The following is a 16,117-nucleotide window of genomic DNA, read 5'->3' on the forward strand; positions in this document are numbered from 1 at the left end:
TTGGGGAACCTGAGCCAGGGAATCTTGTGAGTAAAGGGAGCCAGGCCAGGTGCCCAAGGTCAGGGAACCCAGGGGGGCTCAGGATGTCAGGGACACTGGCAAGCAAAGTTAGGCTGGCAGGTGCTGAGGCATAGAAGGGGAGCAGGGGAGGTCCCAGGCCAGGTCCCCTCGGTCATGGCTCACCTGGAGGGAACAGGTGCTGTCCCAGGCCTGGGGTCTGCCATCTTTCCCTCATCAGGAGGAGCCATGTGAAGGGGCACACTCAGGAGTGAGGTGGGCAACGGGTCCTCCAGGGGCAGAGGCAGGTGGGAGAGGGAAGCAGGGTGGGTGTGGGAAGGGGCCCCGGCTCTGGATTCGAGAGATCACAACTGCAGTCCTATGTCCAGCATGTTGAATGAAGGAATGATTATACCCGTGGGACACCCATCCTAAGCCATGTCAGATATGGGGCAGCTTAGAGAGAAGGATGAGGGTCCCAACCCCAAGGAGCTCCCAGTGCAGGGGTCACCCCTGTTGCTGGCTCGTCCCCATCAGAACCTCAGCCCTGACCACAGCTTTCTTCCTTGCTTCTAAGCTGCCCCCACTAGCATTCCCACCCCTGAGGAAGCTCCTGGGAGCTAGAGCCACAGAAGGCTGCCTCTGCGCCTACGGCACTCTGAGGCTTTCCTGAGACCATGAGCCCTGGTGCTCCCAGAAACCTTGCTTGTTCCCTGGTTGGAGGAGATCCTGGGTGAATCCAACCTCTGGCTGCATGGTGGGGAGACAGGCCCACTTTCTTGCTGTGGCAGAGATAGAAAAGCCCTGGTCCCTGGGGGTGAGGGGTGTGAGCAACAGCTGCAATAGCCCTTGGAAGATGGAAGCCCGTGGAGCAGGAAGGCTCACAGTGGCGCCAACTACAGAGGGATGATCCCAACACCCAGGTGAGGATGAGCGAGGATCCCCCAGCTCTCGGTCCTGGCTGGGGTTGGAAAACAGTGGAGCGGACACGGAGTGGGAGGGTCCTGAGACCCTCTTTCCCTCTGGAGAAGGCCTTTGGGGGTGCAGGGGCTTCATGCTACCAGCATCCAAATCATCAAGCCACACATCTTTGGGGCAATTCCATGCAATGTAACCACAGCACTTTGGTGACCTTAGCTGAGATTGTTACTGTTGTTTTTAATGGAGTATGAGGCTACCTGACTGATCTGTGTGGCTCCTAAAGAGGAGGAAAGGGGCTGCCAGCAGGTGGAGACAGGGATTGAGGCAGTGGGAGGCTTCCACTGCAGGGGCAGAAAACTCAACCCCACTGGCACCAAGGAAAATGTCACACAGGGGCCGGGCTCGGTGGCTCATGCCTATAATCCCAGCACTTTGGGAGGCTGAGACGGGCGTATCACGAGGTCAGGAGATCAAGACCATCCTGGCTAACACGGTGAAACCCTGTCTCTATTAAAAAAATACAAAAAACTAGCCGGGGGCGGTGGTGGGCGCCTGTAGTCACAGCTACCCGGAGGCTGAGGCAGGAGAATGGCGTGAACCCGGGAGGCGGAGCTTGCAGTGAGCTGAGATCCGGCCACTGCACTCCAGCCTGGGCAACAGAGCGAGACTCCGTCTCAAAAAAAAAAAAAAAAAGAAAAGAGAAAATGTCACACAATAACTCTTGAGGAAGCACAGCACCAGGGTTGATTAATTTAGTAATTCAGTGACATCATGGCGGGCCCAGGCTCCTTCCATGTTTCAAGTCTGTCCCCCACTCAGTATGTTAGCTTTGTCCTCAGACTCACACCCCTCGTGGTCTCGGTATGGCTGCCAGTGTTCCAAGCATCACATACAGATGACACTACTGAGGGAGAGAGAGAGCACCTCTCCCTATGTGTCTTTTTTATCAGTGAGAAACCTTTCCCAAAGCATGCTTTCCCTCACATCTTATTGGCCAGAACTGTGTCACAGGCCTACCTCTAGACCAATCACTGACAGAGAGCCATGTTTGGCTTATAGTAATTAGGATTTACCCTTCAGTCACGGAGTGAGTGTGGACAACAACAAAACCAAGTCTTACCAGGGAGGAAGACTGAGTGGGGGCCGTTGAAGAAGTGACCAGCCTCCAGGGCAACATAGGTTGGGGCCTTCAGAACCACAGTGTCCCAGGGCCTATGGGACCCAAGCACACAGGGTACAAAGAAGGCTGGAAGGCCAGCCCTTGTCTGGGTCCTCAGGGTTACATAGCAACACACACCTGAGAACCACTGTTGCTGGGGGAGGGGACCCTGGCTGGGGCCAGGGCTGCAAAGATGAGGGCCAAGGAAGCTATGTGAATCTGGAGTCAGACAGGCTGGGCCCCAGGAGCCCTTCTGGGTTAATGCCGCCCAGCACGAGTGATGCCTGCTCCTCAGTGTGGGCTCTGCCACATCTATCAGATGAGGCCCTGCAGGAAAGAATAAATACAGCCCGACGGGGTGGGCCTCAGCTCAAATGCCTCTCCAGAAAAGCCCAGCTCCACAGGATCTTCACGGGATGGTCAATGAAGGAAAAGTCCGCACCCTCCGGGACAGCATCCACTTCCTGCCAAGGAATCGTCTCATTGTTTTACAGCCCAGAGGCTTTCCTGAGAGTTATGAGGCCCTCCCCCCAACTATGAGCGAGGCCACATGAGCGAGACCCCGCCAGGGTCGTGTCTCCTCACGTCATTAGCTGCTGCTGTTGGAAAGTCGAATGACCCTCGGTGGGAGGTGGGATGCGGAGGAATATATACGCTGCTTACCTGGGCTGAAGTGGGGCTGCTCCTTCCAACCCCTGGTTGCACTGTCATTTGCTTTTTAAGAGGAGCTCAGGAGGGCCACAGAACTGGTCCCGGACAGGAAATGAACACTGTGCTTTCAGAGATTTCAGGGCCAGCTCAGGCAGAGGAGTTGTGGAAAGATCTTTTTAACTTTCAAGTTAGTTTTCTCATCTATGAGCTCATCTGATTCTCTTCACAGCCCTGGAAGACAGTGGAACCAGAGATATTTACTCATTTGACAGATGAGAGAGCTGAGTGACTCCTTCCACTTTGGAAGAGTCATAGCTGTGAGATTAGAATCCTCCGAGATCCCTACGCTGTTCCACTGGACCATTCGTGATGCTCGTTGAGAGGTGAGCAGGCCTCGAAGTGGGAGGGGGCTTTCGGAGACCCAGGCCCTCCCAAAAGAACGCCCAGATGTCATGAGACCCTTTCTGGAGGCATCCAGCTATCCTATACTTGGTTGAAGCTTCATCTGAAAAGCTGGCGGACACGTGTCGGTTGTGACGTGGTGCTTTGAACTTAGTTCCCAATGCCGTGTTTGGTATGGTGCAATATTGTGACTGGTCTTTAGCAATATAATTGTAGAGGATTGGTGGGGACACGGAGTCACTTGTGCCTGGCAGAGCTGCCCAGACCTTTTCATCAAAAGTGAGGCAGGACTCCACCCAGCTGGCCCCATGAATAGAAAGGGCACATAGCCTAACTGTCTGAAACAGCCAGAGCCACGAGTCACCCCGCCTGGCCCAGTGGCAGCTGTGTGTCTGCTGAGCCCTCCTGAAGGATGTGTGTTTCCCTTGACTACAGAAGGCAAGCTCATTTCCAGGCATCCTTGGTGCCCAGTTGCTTGGGGCACCGCAGTTCCTGGCGGGGCTGAGCCGGCCTCAGTTCTGCCATAGGCATGTGCTGCCCGCATCTGGGTGGATGAGGAAGGCGACCCTTGGCTTCCTTGCTCAGAAGCCACTTGCTTTTCCTCCTGACCCACAGGTCCACACGCCTGGGAAGCTGTGCTGAAGCTGTCCTGGCTTCACGCCCCTCTAAGCCTTTGACTCTGGAAAGGGCTCATCATTAATGGACAGAACGTGCTTCTGGTTCCACCTTGAAACTAGAAATTGAGGCTTCAATTGGCTGTTGTAGCAGCTGCAACCAGGAGTCTCCTTGTCCTAGATCCCTCCCTCCAAGGGACAGGAGGTAGCCCCCAAGGTGCTTGGCAAGTAGAAGGTGTGGCTCTCGGACACCGCGGCCCTCCCATGGGCCTGCTGAGAGGAGATGTATGTACTAGGACACCTTCTAGCTCTTGCCTTTGTGGGAGGAGCAGAAATGACTGCTGAAGCCTCCCTTCTCTCCCCCCCTTCCTCTCCCTTTCTTTCTGCAAATGTTCAGTCAGCCGTGTCATGCTCACAGCTAGGCTGGGAGGGGAGCAGGGGAGATGGGGTGTCTCTCAAGGGCTTTGGTCTTCCCTCAATTTCAAGTCCCCTTTTTAAGGCTTGAAAGCTCATCCAAAGCTCACCCCAACCCCATCCTGAGCCTTCTCTGAGGACACGGCCCTCTCTGAGCTCTTCAGCTCTTCTGGACCACACCAGAAAATCGGCTCCCGAGGGGCCTCTCCCGCACTCCAGCCCTAAGTGCACAAAAGCAGCCATGCTGGGCACTAGCCCACTTCACCTGGATCTCCATCCGGGCTCATCCTGGAACCCCGCTTCCCCTACCAACAATCTTCACATTCGGGGTGGCTGCCGATTACACCTGGGCGTAGCTCCTGAACGTGTCCCTTCTCTCTGTTCCCCTGCACCCTCTCCTCTCCAGGATCCCTTTAGCAGCCTCTTCACTGGTGTCTTGCCTTAGCCCTTCCCCTTCCCAGCCTGCATTTCCCCAGGAGGGAAGACCACTCTGGATGCACACTTGTCTGTCTCTAAGGCCTGTAAGACAAAGTGCAGACACTCCGGCAAGGCTCAGAAGGCCCCTCTTTCCCAGGGAAGAAGCTGATCTATCCCCCCAGCTTCCCTGTTCACAACAGTCCACTCCCCGCACTAAGCCCCACCTTGCACTTCACTTTCCTAACACTGTAACCTCCCTCTGGCACCCCTCTCCTTTTCTTCCTGCTCCCCTTTCTCTTTTAACTCAGGCCTCACCTCCTGCAGGAAGCCTTCTCAGACTACATTCCCATATTCTTCCCCCAGCCTGGGTTCAGGGACCCCGTGTGGGTTCACCTCTCTTCTTGCATCTATCACACCACGTTACCTGTATCTGTTTCCGTGTCTGTCCCCACCTGACAGTGGGCCCCTAAGGACAGGAGCCATCAAGCTGGCCTTCATAGGGGGGCTCCGCATGCAGACCTATCAGGTGTCCCCGCTCGCCGCCCTCACCCCAGAGAAACAGAGCCAGCAAGAGCCCAGGGAAGATGCGGCAGCAACGAGCTCTGGGAGACGTGGATCTGGGACAGACCCTAGGCAAGGCATATCCTCTCTCCAATCCTCTATTGCTTCTTCTACCGTGAAAGGAAAAGGACAAAACTCTCTGCCCCTGTCCCCATCTCCAGGTGGGGTGGCAGTGGGGAGCTGGAGACGCATTGGGTCACAGGATTACCAACATTCCCAACAGGGTGTGTCCCGGGGACACAGAGCAGGGTGCCTTTGCCAGCCGAGGATGATAACCAGGCAGAAATTAGCTAAAGTAACTCCAGTTCTCAGTCTTCTGTGCAACAGGTGTGACCTGCCTCTGTGGCACCAGGACACACAGTTCTCTTAGCTGAAGGACGGAACACCTTCTCCACGGCATAAGCCACCCCCAAACACCTACTGCACATCTCCGTGTCTCCTTTTCCTTCCCCTTCTTGTTCTTCACCCCTGTATCCCCAGAGAACCCCTCCATCTCCACACTTGAGACCAAAACTCTGTCTTCTCTGGGAACCTTCCCTGCTCCCTCTTCAAAGCAGATTCTGGGCGCCACCTGGACCCCAGCATTTAACAGCTGCCATCCTCCCCAGGGTCAGAGCGCTCACAGGCTACTAAAAGTGACTTCAGTCCATACTCAAAGTTCAGGAAAATGCCCTCTACTCCAGCACACTCGTGCGTGCACACACACACGCACTTCATTTGGGAGACCTGTCTCCTGAGCATGGCCGCTGTAGTTTGGAGGCTCTATCTTTTGCAATCGGAGTTGGTCCCACTCTCACCCCCACCCCCACTCCCATTCCCAGGCCCAGTCCAGACCCCCAAAATCCCAGGGCCAGCTACGGGTCCTGGAACTGGCTTTCAGCCTCCAATGTTATCCTTACCCTCTCCAATGCCCTTCTCAGCAGGGACTCCTGTCCTCTCATGGAAACTTGCCGTCCTGTGTCCCATTGCCCAAGATCATCTCCCAGCTGAAAAAGGAGCCGTAATAAATGTTCAAGGTTGAGCAGATCATACATATTTGCAATGCTATTGGAGACGGAGGGAGAAAATGCGTTAGCCCAATGGAATGAACGGCATGGGTGATGTGGATGATGGCAGAGAGACTGGGGCGGGGAGGGCAGGGGCCAGTCCCTTCCTTCACCGCCCTCACTGCGCCTGTGCCCAGGGCTAGCACCACCCTGGAGGTGAGGAGAAAGGCCCAGAGCTTTGCCCCTGATTTCCCCAGCTCCGCCCCACCCCGCCTGCCATCCCTGCATGCAAAGCCAGGCCTCTGGAATTGTGCCGCCAGGCCCCGGGCTGGAAGAGAAAGGGCTGCCAGGGCTTGAGTCCAAGGGAAGCCCACGAGCTTCAAATTTAGAACTTGAGTCTCTCAAGGTCTGAGTCTATTTAGACTCCTAGAAACACAATCTCCGTTCCTCAAACATAACCAGCGAGTGGTAGGTGGGGAGTGCAGGGAGAGAGCATAAAACATCTCATAAAAAGGCTGTGCGTCCTGCAGGACATCAAAGGCCTCTTAAGGAGCGCATGCGGATGAGTTCAGGGTAGAGGAGTCATCAGCATATGGATTAAATTCCCTATTCAGTATGCATCCGCCAGAGCGTCAGGAGGAAACTTCACACAGCATGGCCCCAGTTCAACGAGCCGGAAAACTCTCAGAGTCACGGAGAGACCCCAAAGGCAATCAGCCGCTCCCCGCCATCCTGAATCTTCTTCCGCTGTGGAAAACCCTGTGCTAGAGGAAACCGGCTGTGCTAATTCAGACAGGCTGGCCTCACTCACCGCGGTCAGCCCCTCCACGCCTCTCCAAGGTCCGCTGCAGCCGGGTCAGCTCACCCAGATATAGCTGGGCCATTCCTCTGCATCTGGCCCCTCCTGGCTGTCCCCACCGCCACCCCAGGGCTGTGACCCTATTGCCTGTCCCCATCCCTTCAACGGTCCTGAGAGGAGAGGGAGGACAGAAAGGTGCCCCGCGCCCATCCAGCAGGCCTGTCCTGCTCGGGTAGGTCTTTCTGATTGATGGAGGACCCTGTACGTCCCCTCCCTACGTTCATCCTAGCCCACCTCACAGGTCAATCTCCTCTTCCAAATTCATCCCAGCATCCAGGCCTTCCTGAAATCCCCATGCTCCACGCAGCCCAAGGCCTAGAGTGCTCACTCCTCTGCCGTCTAGAGTTAGCGGGAGGTTCTGAGAGCATGTGCTGTATTTAGCCACAGGACCCAGCAACGCAAGATTCCTGCTCTGCGAATTGCTGCCTCTCCTCCGGGCTCCTCGGCAGATGTGTAGGAAGAAGACCAATAGTAAGGTGGCCACAGGACCTCACTTCAGGAATGGAGGACTTACTTCCCCAGCTGCTAAGATGTCTCCAGTGCCCCCTGCCCTCCTCTTCCTGCAGGCAGAAGAGAGCCCCCTTGCCCAAGAGCACGTCCTTTCCTCCATGGGACCCATCGATGACTGATTGATGGCACTGAGGTACAAGGGCTGGGGACACACCTCCAATGCAAATCTCTATCTCAGCTGCTTCCCAAAGAACCCCACCTGTGACATACCAAGTAGGAAACTAAGAACCACTTCACTAAAAACTGGCCTCTCGTCCAGTATTGCCTGGTGCAGAGCTCCAGGAAAGCTGGGACAGAGAAGGCACTTTGGTCCTCCGGAGTGGGGAGGCTTCCTATCTCCCCACAAGCATGAATCCAAATCTCTCTGGCCAGCCACGCCCAAACCCACACACTTAGCATGCAGAGGAACAAAACAAAGTCTGAGACTAAACCTGGGCCCTCTTCCTGTGCCAAGAGGGACAGACAACTGCAAAGGAGGCGGCCTGTTCATAGCGGGTGGTTTGCATGCGCAGGACCCTGCCTACCAGCACAGGTGGCCCACTGGTGGGCTTTGCCATCTGACTAGAGCACGAACTTCTCTCTTGGAGATGATGGGTGCATGGAGGGAGCCCAGGACTCACCAAAACCAAGTTCCAGGCCCAGCTTCAGAGAGTATTGTTATGAAGCAGGCATTCACCGCAGTCCTAGGTGAATGCCGAAGTCTCCTGACTTCGTTTTCTCAGCTATAAAATGGCATCAATGGCTCCATCCCGCTGGTATCATGGGTAGGGGTGAGGACATACTGGGAGAGAATAGTGGAGACTCCCTGCCCTCGAGGGGTGCACACACGCCAAAACGGACTATTAAGGTGTTGATGAATGGTCTTGCCTTCCCCTCCAGCGTCCCCTCCTCAGGAGGGCGGGGATCAGGCTTCACATCTGGGTTTCCCTCCAGCCAGCAGAACCAGCCTAGACACAGGTGTTCCCTGAAGCTGACCAGAGATGGATGATGAACTAAGGACTGAAGGAATCAAGAAGACAGGTGATGACTCAGTGTGGTGTAGAGCCCAGGCCAGCTGTGAGGGCCCTTCACACAGCACTCCCCTCCATAATCGTTTCACTAACTTTGTCCTAAAATCCACAGCTTGCGAGTTGGTTTTCTGTGTCGTTTGTGGTTAGCCTGAGACTCTGGAAAGGACAGGAAGACGGAAGCACAGTGATTGCTCACAGGGGCTCTGTGCACTTTACCCCCCAGATGGCCTGCAAAACAGGTATCATCACTGCAGGGCAGGCACTGCACCCCAGCACACAGCTGAGCTGGGGCTGGGGGCCAGGGCTCGAGCACAGCCTGCAGTGCACTTCCCAAGCCCTGTGCCCAGAGGAGCAACTTTTTCTAATTCATGCAAAGATGCTCTATAGGTTGGCAGTTCCCAGATACCTAACCCCTATGAGGCATGGTGTCGTTTTTCAGAGGGAGAAACTGAGGCTCAGAAAAGTTCACTTGCCCAAGGTCACACCACAGGTGAGTAGTGGAGCCAGGACCTTGGGCAAGCAAACTTCAGGCTGGGCTTGAGCCCTGGCTTCCCGGAGTCAGATAGACTCTACTGCTTATAGAACACGGGTGTGGACTCCACTTCTTACAGAGTGTGGACACTGTGACCACAGTGTGGCCCCATAAAGTGGCCACCTCTACAGATGTCGGACAGAGGCTTTCTTCACAGGCTGGCTTATGTACAACCCCACCTTACAGTTTGGGCATGCAGATAATTCCTTACATGATGTGTTAGTTACAGTTCTCCTGATTTCAAGTATGAGAGGCCAAACCAGCAAGAGAAAAACTTTGTTAGAAAGATACTGAGAGGCCTGAAGGAACTCAAAATCACAGAAGAACAGAATCCAGGATTGTCCAGGACAGCTTGGAGGATCTCAGAGGTGGAAATTGATTGCCTTTCATCCAGAACCCTGGCATGAGCTCCATTTGGCTTTTAGTCCCTCTGTTACATTTCCAGATTCCGAAAAGAGAGAGAGAGCACGTTGGGCAACTTGGGTCAAGTGTCTCCTTCAGTGAATCATTTCCTGGGGCCAGGTCCCCTGTGACAGCATGACTGCTCACAACCTAACACTGTGATCATGGGCATTTACCATGTGGGGGATGTACATACCACCCTTAGACCCAGCAAGAGGGGCTGCTGCCCCGGCTCCAGGCTCAGAGGACTCTGCATATTATGAACACAGACACACACACACACACACACACACACACACACACACACACACACACATTTCTTTTTTTTTTCTTTTTTGAGACAGAGTTTCTCTCTTGTTGCCCAGGCTGGAGTGCAATGGCACGATCTCGGCTCACTACAACCTCCGCCTCCTGGGTTCAAGTGATCCTCCTGCCTCAGCCTCCCAAGTAGCTGGGATTACAGGCAGGTGCCACCACGTTTGGCTAATTTTGTATTTTTAGTAGAGACGGGGGTTTCTCCATGTTGCTCAGGCTGGTCTTGAACTGTCAGCCTCAGGTGATCCACCCTCCTCAGCCTCCCAAAGTGCTGGGATTACAGGTGTGAGCCAACACGCCCAGCTCCACATACTTCTTAAAAACACGCAGGAGCCAGGCCTCAGTGCTGGTAGATAACAAGAGTAAACATCCATTCCCATGACTGGCACTGCTCAGGCACCAGGGAAATCCATTCCTGTATCTCTTGTTTAATGTCCTCAACACAAAAGGCATCTGAATGCTGGAAAATGTGTGAGTTTTACCTCTGCAGATGTCAGGCAGACACTGCTTCCAAACGTAAGGAGAATTTGCATGGTGGAAGCTCTTCCCTAAGAGAAAATACAAACTGTTTCAGTTGTTAAATCCTCTCAGCACAAATGCAATGGATTTTTAATGACTTATGTTTAGTAACAAAATATTGTTTCCTAGTAACATTGAGCATCTACTTCCTTCTCTTCCTGTTCCAATTCATGATTCTGAAGGCACCTGATAATTAACATATCTTTCACAATAGTGGAGTTGATATTTTGCATGAGCAGTTGAGAAATATATTGCAATATTAAACAATTCATTTTACTCTTCAATTAGTATATATGTAGGTCTACATTAGAAGTAATATGATGAGACTGGGTGCCGTGGCTCACGCCTGTAATCCCAGCACTTTGGGAGGCTGAGGCAGGCAGATCATGAGGTCAAGATATCGAGACCATCCTGGCCAACATGGTGAAACCCCCATCTCGACTAAAAATACAAAAATTAGCTGGCTGTGGCGGCGGGCTCCTCTAGTCTCAGCTACTCAGGAGGCTGAGGCAGGAGAATCACTTGAACCCAGGAGGCAGAGGTTACAGTGAGCCGAGATCATGGCACTGTACTCCGGCCAGGCGACAGAGCGAGACTTCATCCCAAAAACCAAAACCAAACAAACAAAAAACAAAAACAAGAAGAAGAACATGATGAAGTGTAATACCAGTGCTTTCTGTTAGTGACTAGATGCATGCAGAATGCCAGAATTGTGGATAATCCTTGTTTTGTCAAATCATTTAATATGATTTTCTTAAATTTTGAAAAAATTAAATTAAAAACTTGAGCTTTATTTAAATAATTTTAAGATTTTGATAACCATGAATTATAATTCTATTTTCTCTTTCAATTGTAACAGAGAATTTTCAATATTTTAAAGAAGGTTTCTATTGAAATCTAAATTTTTAAAATGTTTTGATTCTATTTACCATAATTTAGGGTTTTTGATAAAAAATAAATTCAAATGTTGTACACTTTAAATGCAATCACCTTTTATTTTTCATTGTATAAGCTGACGTTAGCAAACTTTTCCTTAATGGGCTAGATAATAAATATGGCAGGCAGGCTATATGGTCTCCATTACAAACACTCACCTCTGCCATTGCAGCATAAAAGCAGCCGTGATAAAACATAGGTGATTTATGTGTCTATGGTCCAATAAGACTTTATTTACAAAACTATTTGTTTATATCTTGCTTCATGTGTAAAAACTTTTTGGATATTGAGAGTAATAAAAATGTTTGTTAATCACCTATGAACAAAGATAGAATGCCAAATCTGGCTATAGTGTTCACTGAATATTGATATTCAAAGAAGATCAATTTTGATGAAGTCTCTGGCAGACTTGCAGAAGTTAAAGCTCAAAATTAAAATCTGTGATGTTCTCGATTACCGTCACAGACCAATGGAGTGCAAGCTCCGCCTCCCCATTCTCCTGCCTCAGCCTCCTGAGTAGCTGGGACTACAGGCACCCACCACCACACCCGGCTAATTTTCTGTATTTTTAGTAGAGACGGGGTTTCACTGTGTTAACCAGGATGGTCTCAATCTCCTGACCTCGTGATCTGCCTGCCTCAGCCTCCCAAAGTGCTGGGATTACAGGTGTGAGCCACCGTGCCCGGCGACCAATGTTTTTAAAAAAGATTCTTCCCTTTTTCAAAAAAAAAAATGTGATTTGAAAGTATTAATTCATGATCTCTCTTTTGTACTGCATATTAATTTTACTTTTTATTTAAGAAAATGTTCAGCCAGCATGACATATATATTACATATAGAAAGTTCACTAAAAGAAAACTTTCACTGTCTGTACCTCTTTGCTAGCCATTATTATTATTGACTTCATTTCATGGCGACCTTCTGAGACTCCTGTATATAATGGAAGGGATGTGAAAACTTGAGCCACTCTGTGCAGTGGTGTGCTGGAGCCAGCTTGCTGTGGCTCATGACAACTGATGGTGAGGTCTCTTCCCAGTTCTATGTCCGTAGCTTGAAAGTAGCCACAATGGGAGTATTTACACCATGGAAATCTGCAAACACCACAAATGAGTGCTGGAGCCCCCAGAGAGCTGGTTGTTAAATATTTACCAGTCCACCTCTGACTCTGGTCCTCGACAGGCCAGGTACAGGGCCCAGCCCTGTTTGGGTCCCTCAGGTAGTGATGGAATGCTTCAGGCATGCTCAGTCTTACTGTTTGGCGGGGCTGATAACACCCAGCGAATAAGGAGAGGTGCAAGGCCTCTCTGTCATCTGTCATCTTTTGGTCAGGTATGCAGTTTCTCTCTTTGGGCCCAGTATTCTTCCAGGAGCTAATTGACAAAAGAATAGGTGCTTACTGAACAGATCAGAGCTTTGCTCTGAAATTCTATCAATGCTTTCAACACGCTGACCTACTAAAGAAACTTAGCACCATTGGATCTATTGGGTTATAAGGCCCAATGGGGCAGAGCTGCTTGTAGCCTTGGCCAGCTTAAGAGCTTTCTCTTGCTGTGAGCCCCACCCAGACCGGGGAGTCTTATGGCTTACTCCTAAATGAGTCGGAAGAACACAACACAACCAAACAGGGTGTGCTCCTTACAAAGTGTAAAGAGGTTCACAAAGCCTCATGCCTCCTTTTTGTACAAGGGAATAAAGTGAAACAGCTTCTTCACTTTGGAGCAAATATCCCAATATACCCCAGACCACCAGAATCGCAGAAACTTCAGTGAGGTGGTGGCCTTGTATTTGTATGGACTTTATCACCTATCTTACATCACACATATGCCTTACAAAGCATGTAAATACATGTACTTTTTACTTTCCCTGGTTTCCTAGCTTGATGTCTGCAATGTAGGAGATGAGCATTGCATCATGGGAGATGGTGAGACAATTACAGTGAATTATGCCACAAAACCAGAAGCCTGATGTAATTGGAGAGCAGATCATGAAGGTGTACTGCTATCCTTTCCAGGTAAAATCAAACTACTGAATTCCTGATGCTTTTATGTTCATAGGAACTTTCTTTAAATGACCAACTGTGATGCCATGGGCTGTGTAAATTTGTAAAGGTTCCTCATCTTAAAATAACAGCTGCAATTGAGGTCACCACTTGAATACATTTACAATAATCTGTGGTTACTCTCCAAGATCCACCTGTCTTCTGTATCAACTAAACAGGCAAGTTATATGAGAATAAAATAAGAATCACTACTCTTGCACTTTTTTCAAATATTTTATGTTGGCACTAATATCTGAAATTCCCCAAAGGATACAGAACTGTATGGACTAATAACTTGGTAGGGAGGCAGAATTCCAGGGGCTTCCATGTGGTCCATCCCAGTACTATACTAGGCCTGTGAGAGCCATTATTCCACAAATCAATGAGTCAGCGTAGAGATTCTGTCCATTTCTAAGCATTTCCAACTGTTTATGTGAAAATAGAAAATAAACATGGGATGGGCTTGGGTTCTCATTGCCTTCAGTTAGGTGAATTGAGTCAAAACTCCAATCATCCCCTTAGCCTCAAAATCCTCTGACTGATAGACCACAGTGATGTTTTAAGTTTCCAGGAATTAGTCTTAGCTCAGAACCAACGTTCAACAGTTCTTTCACCAGTGCAATATTACCTAACAAATGGCCCAGGTCACTCTGTGTTAGACCTGGAGAAACATTCATGTTATTACAAGGTCCTGCCTTAAGGCCAATGGATTTATTCCTGGGGGCACTGAGTCTGGGAATTGAATCAAGCCTACCTAGGGATTGGTTGAAAAGCCATGATTTTCTATCATAATGACTCCAGTCAAATCGAAGGGAATCTTAGCAGGCTACCTATCTACTTCAGTCTTTAGGTTCCTAAAACCGAAGAGCCGTAACGAAGATCCACTTGGGTCAGACGGTTATCACTCCAGCCCGACTCTCTGGGATGGTCCCCTCTGATGTTTTCTGCTGCTGTCTTTGGTGGTCATGTACCATTGCTTGTCTCCGCCCCTCTAGGATCTTCCATCTTGAAATCAGGAGCCTGTTTCCACCACAGTCTCTCTGACCTGCATCTCCGGCCCTCAGAGAAAGGCCATTATTCCACTTCCCAATGGGGACAGCACTCTCCTCACCAATGTAGTTCTAGTGAAAGTTGTGTCCTCTTGGGGAACAAAATTAAAGAGAGCTTCACGCATAATAACTTCACTTCAGAACTATAATTCTATGAAAAATTTCTGGTGTTTCAATGTAGGCCATGCCTGAGTCCGGGTGTCCATCACCCAGCAGAGGGAAAGACAAGAAGAACGGCTCTCAGCTGGCCAAGGCTGCATCTCTGGAAAGGACCCCAATACGGTCAATTTTACTCACTCCAAGCCATTTGGTTTGGAAGGTGCTTAGAAATAGAATTGACAGGATTGCTGATAGATGTGGAGTGTGAGGAGAATAAGATTTCCAAAGTGACTCCCAGGTTTTGTTGAGTGACACTAGGTAGATGGCACGTCATCTAGTGACAAGGTAGATTTTCACACTAGGTAGATGGCATGTTGCCTAGTGACAAGGGCAAAGCTACAGGAGCAGCAGTGGTGAGGTAAATGCTGGTGTGCCCACTTTGTAGAAGTGGAAACTAATGATTAAATGATTTAAGTGACGTGCCTCTTTTCACACAGCTAATAAGTGGCAGAGTGGGGTTGAAGTCCATGTGTTCCTGGTCCCCGAGCCCATGCTCTTGCCACCTCACACCTTCCAGCTCTCCTGCTTCCCCACTCTGCCTCCTCCCCAGCCCTGCCCCGTCCCAGATGCAGTCGCTGTGCCTCCATGGTCATTTTGAGGCTTCCATGCTAAGCCCTTGCGTAGCTTTTCGTAGTGAATTCTCTCAACACCCATGTGTGATGGGTTCTGTAGGCCCCAGTATTACAGACGAGGCCACTGAAGTTCAGGCATGCTAGTTAACTGTTTACACCTACCCAAGGACTGATGACAGCATTGAGACTTTATCTCACAGGGCGGTGAAGAGGATCAAAACAGAAAGAGTTAGTGAAAGTCATTGAAAAGTTAGCTGGGTATAATACAATATGACCTGTCTATAGTATGTCCTGTTGTAGTGTCCTGTTTGATGACTCAGCAAACCTTGCTGAATGCCACATCCAGGGGGACCTTTCCTGGGGCTCAGGAATTGGGAACTGGGTCCACAGGTGAACTCGAGGAGGCACTAAATGCCCCATAGTGTGAAGAGAGGAGCCAAATAAGGAGGCCGGGCTCCTCCTCCCAGAAATAGAGCTGTAGCCTGCTATTATCATCAGCCTCTGCTCAGCTCCGTCACTCAGGACAGCACCTGGAGATGCAGCAGGGAGCAGGATTGAGTGTGGCTTGTGGGAGGAAATGTTTTGTGGTGAGAACTTGCCCCTCGTTCCCAAGAGGAGAGGAGGGGGCAATTCCCTGCCTGCCCTGCCGCTGGCCATAGCATTGAGCCAGGTTAAATGATGCAGGTTGCCAAGGGAGTCATCAGCGTTCTGCTCCCCACTTGCGGGCTCCTGCTGGCTGTTCATCAGCATGGAGTAGAGTGAGGGGCCACCTGTGAGAGCTGGCCAGGGTCCCAGCATTTCAGGAGGCCATGGGCATAACCATGGCGCCTTCTTCCCCTTTGGAGTTTTCTGAAGCCACAAGCTCCATGGGTGTAATCTCAGTAGTTGAGCAGAGAACCCCCTGCAGGCTGAGGGCTGAGGGGAGTGTGGGAAGTCCCTGCATTGTCCCAGACCCATAGAGCTCTGGCCAGCCATGGAGAAAGATCCCAAGGGCTCCACAACTCCACCTGCAGGAGCACCAACATCAGAGTGGCTAGAGCTGTGAACTGCCTGGGTGAGGAGGCATCCCACCTAGACAGGGCCAGGGTGGAGGC

The 16,117-nt window shown here is 50.8% G+C and overlaps 1 long non-coding RNA gene across 1 annotated transcript in view; it reads right to left on the minus strand.

Annotated features, from left to right (window-relative positions):
- Positions 1-2,404: 2,404 nt before the first annotated feature.
- LOC111521671 overlaps positions 2,405-16,117 on the minus strand; it is a 41,043-nt gene continuing 27,330 nt past the window's right edge. Inside the window, exons 3-5 of the long non-coding RNA XR_002725027.1 lie at positions 6,036-6,122; positions 2,741-2,959; positions 2,405-2,541 (exon numbers count right to left, since the gene is read on the minus strand). This is a non-coding gene — a long non-coding RNA (uncharacterized LOC111521671). The remainder of the gene's footprint in view (positions 2,542-2,740; positions 2,960-6,035; positions 6,123-16,117) is intronic.

This window comes from Piliocolobus tephrosceles, chromosome 11 (genome assembly GCF_002776525.5).
Source record: "Piliocolobus tephrosceles isolate RC106 chromosome 11, ASM277652v3, whole genome shotgun sequence".
Classification (NCBI taxonomy): domain Eukaryota; kingdom Metazoa; phylum Chordata; class Mammalia; order Primates; family Cercopithecidae; genus Piliocolobus; species Piliocolobus tephrosceles.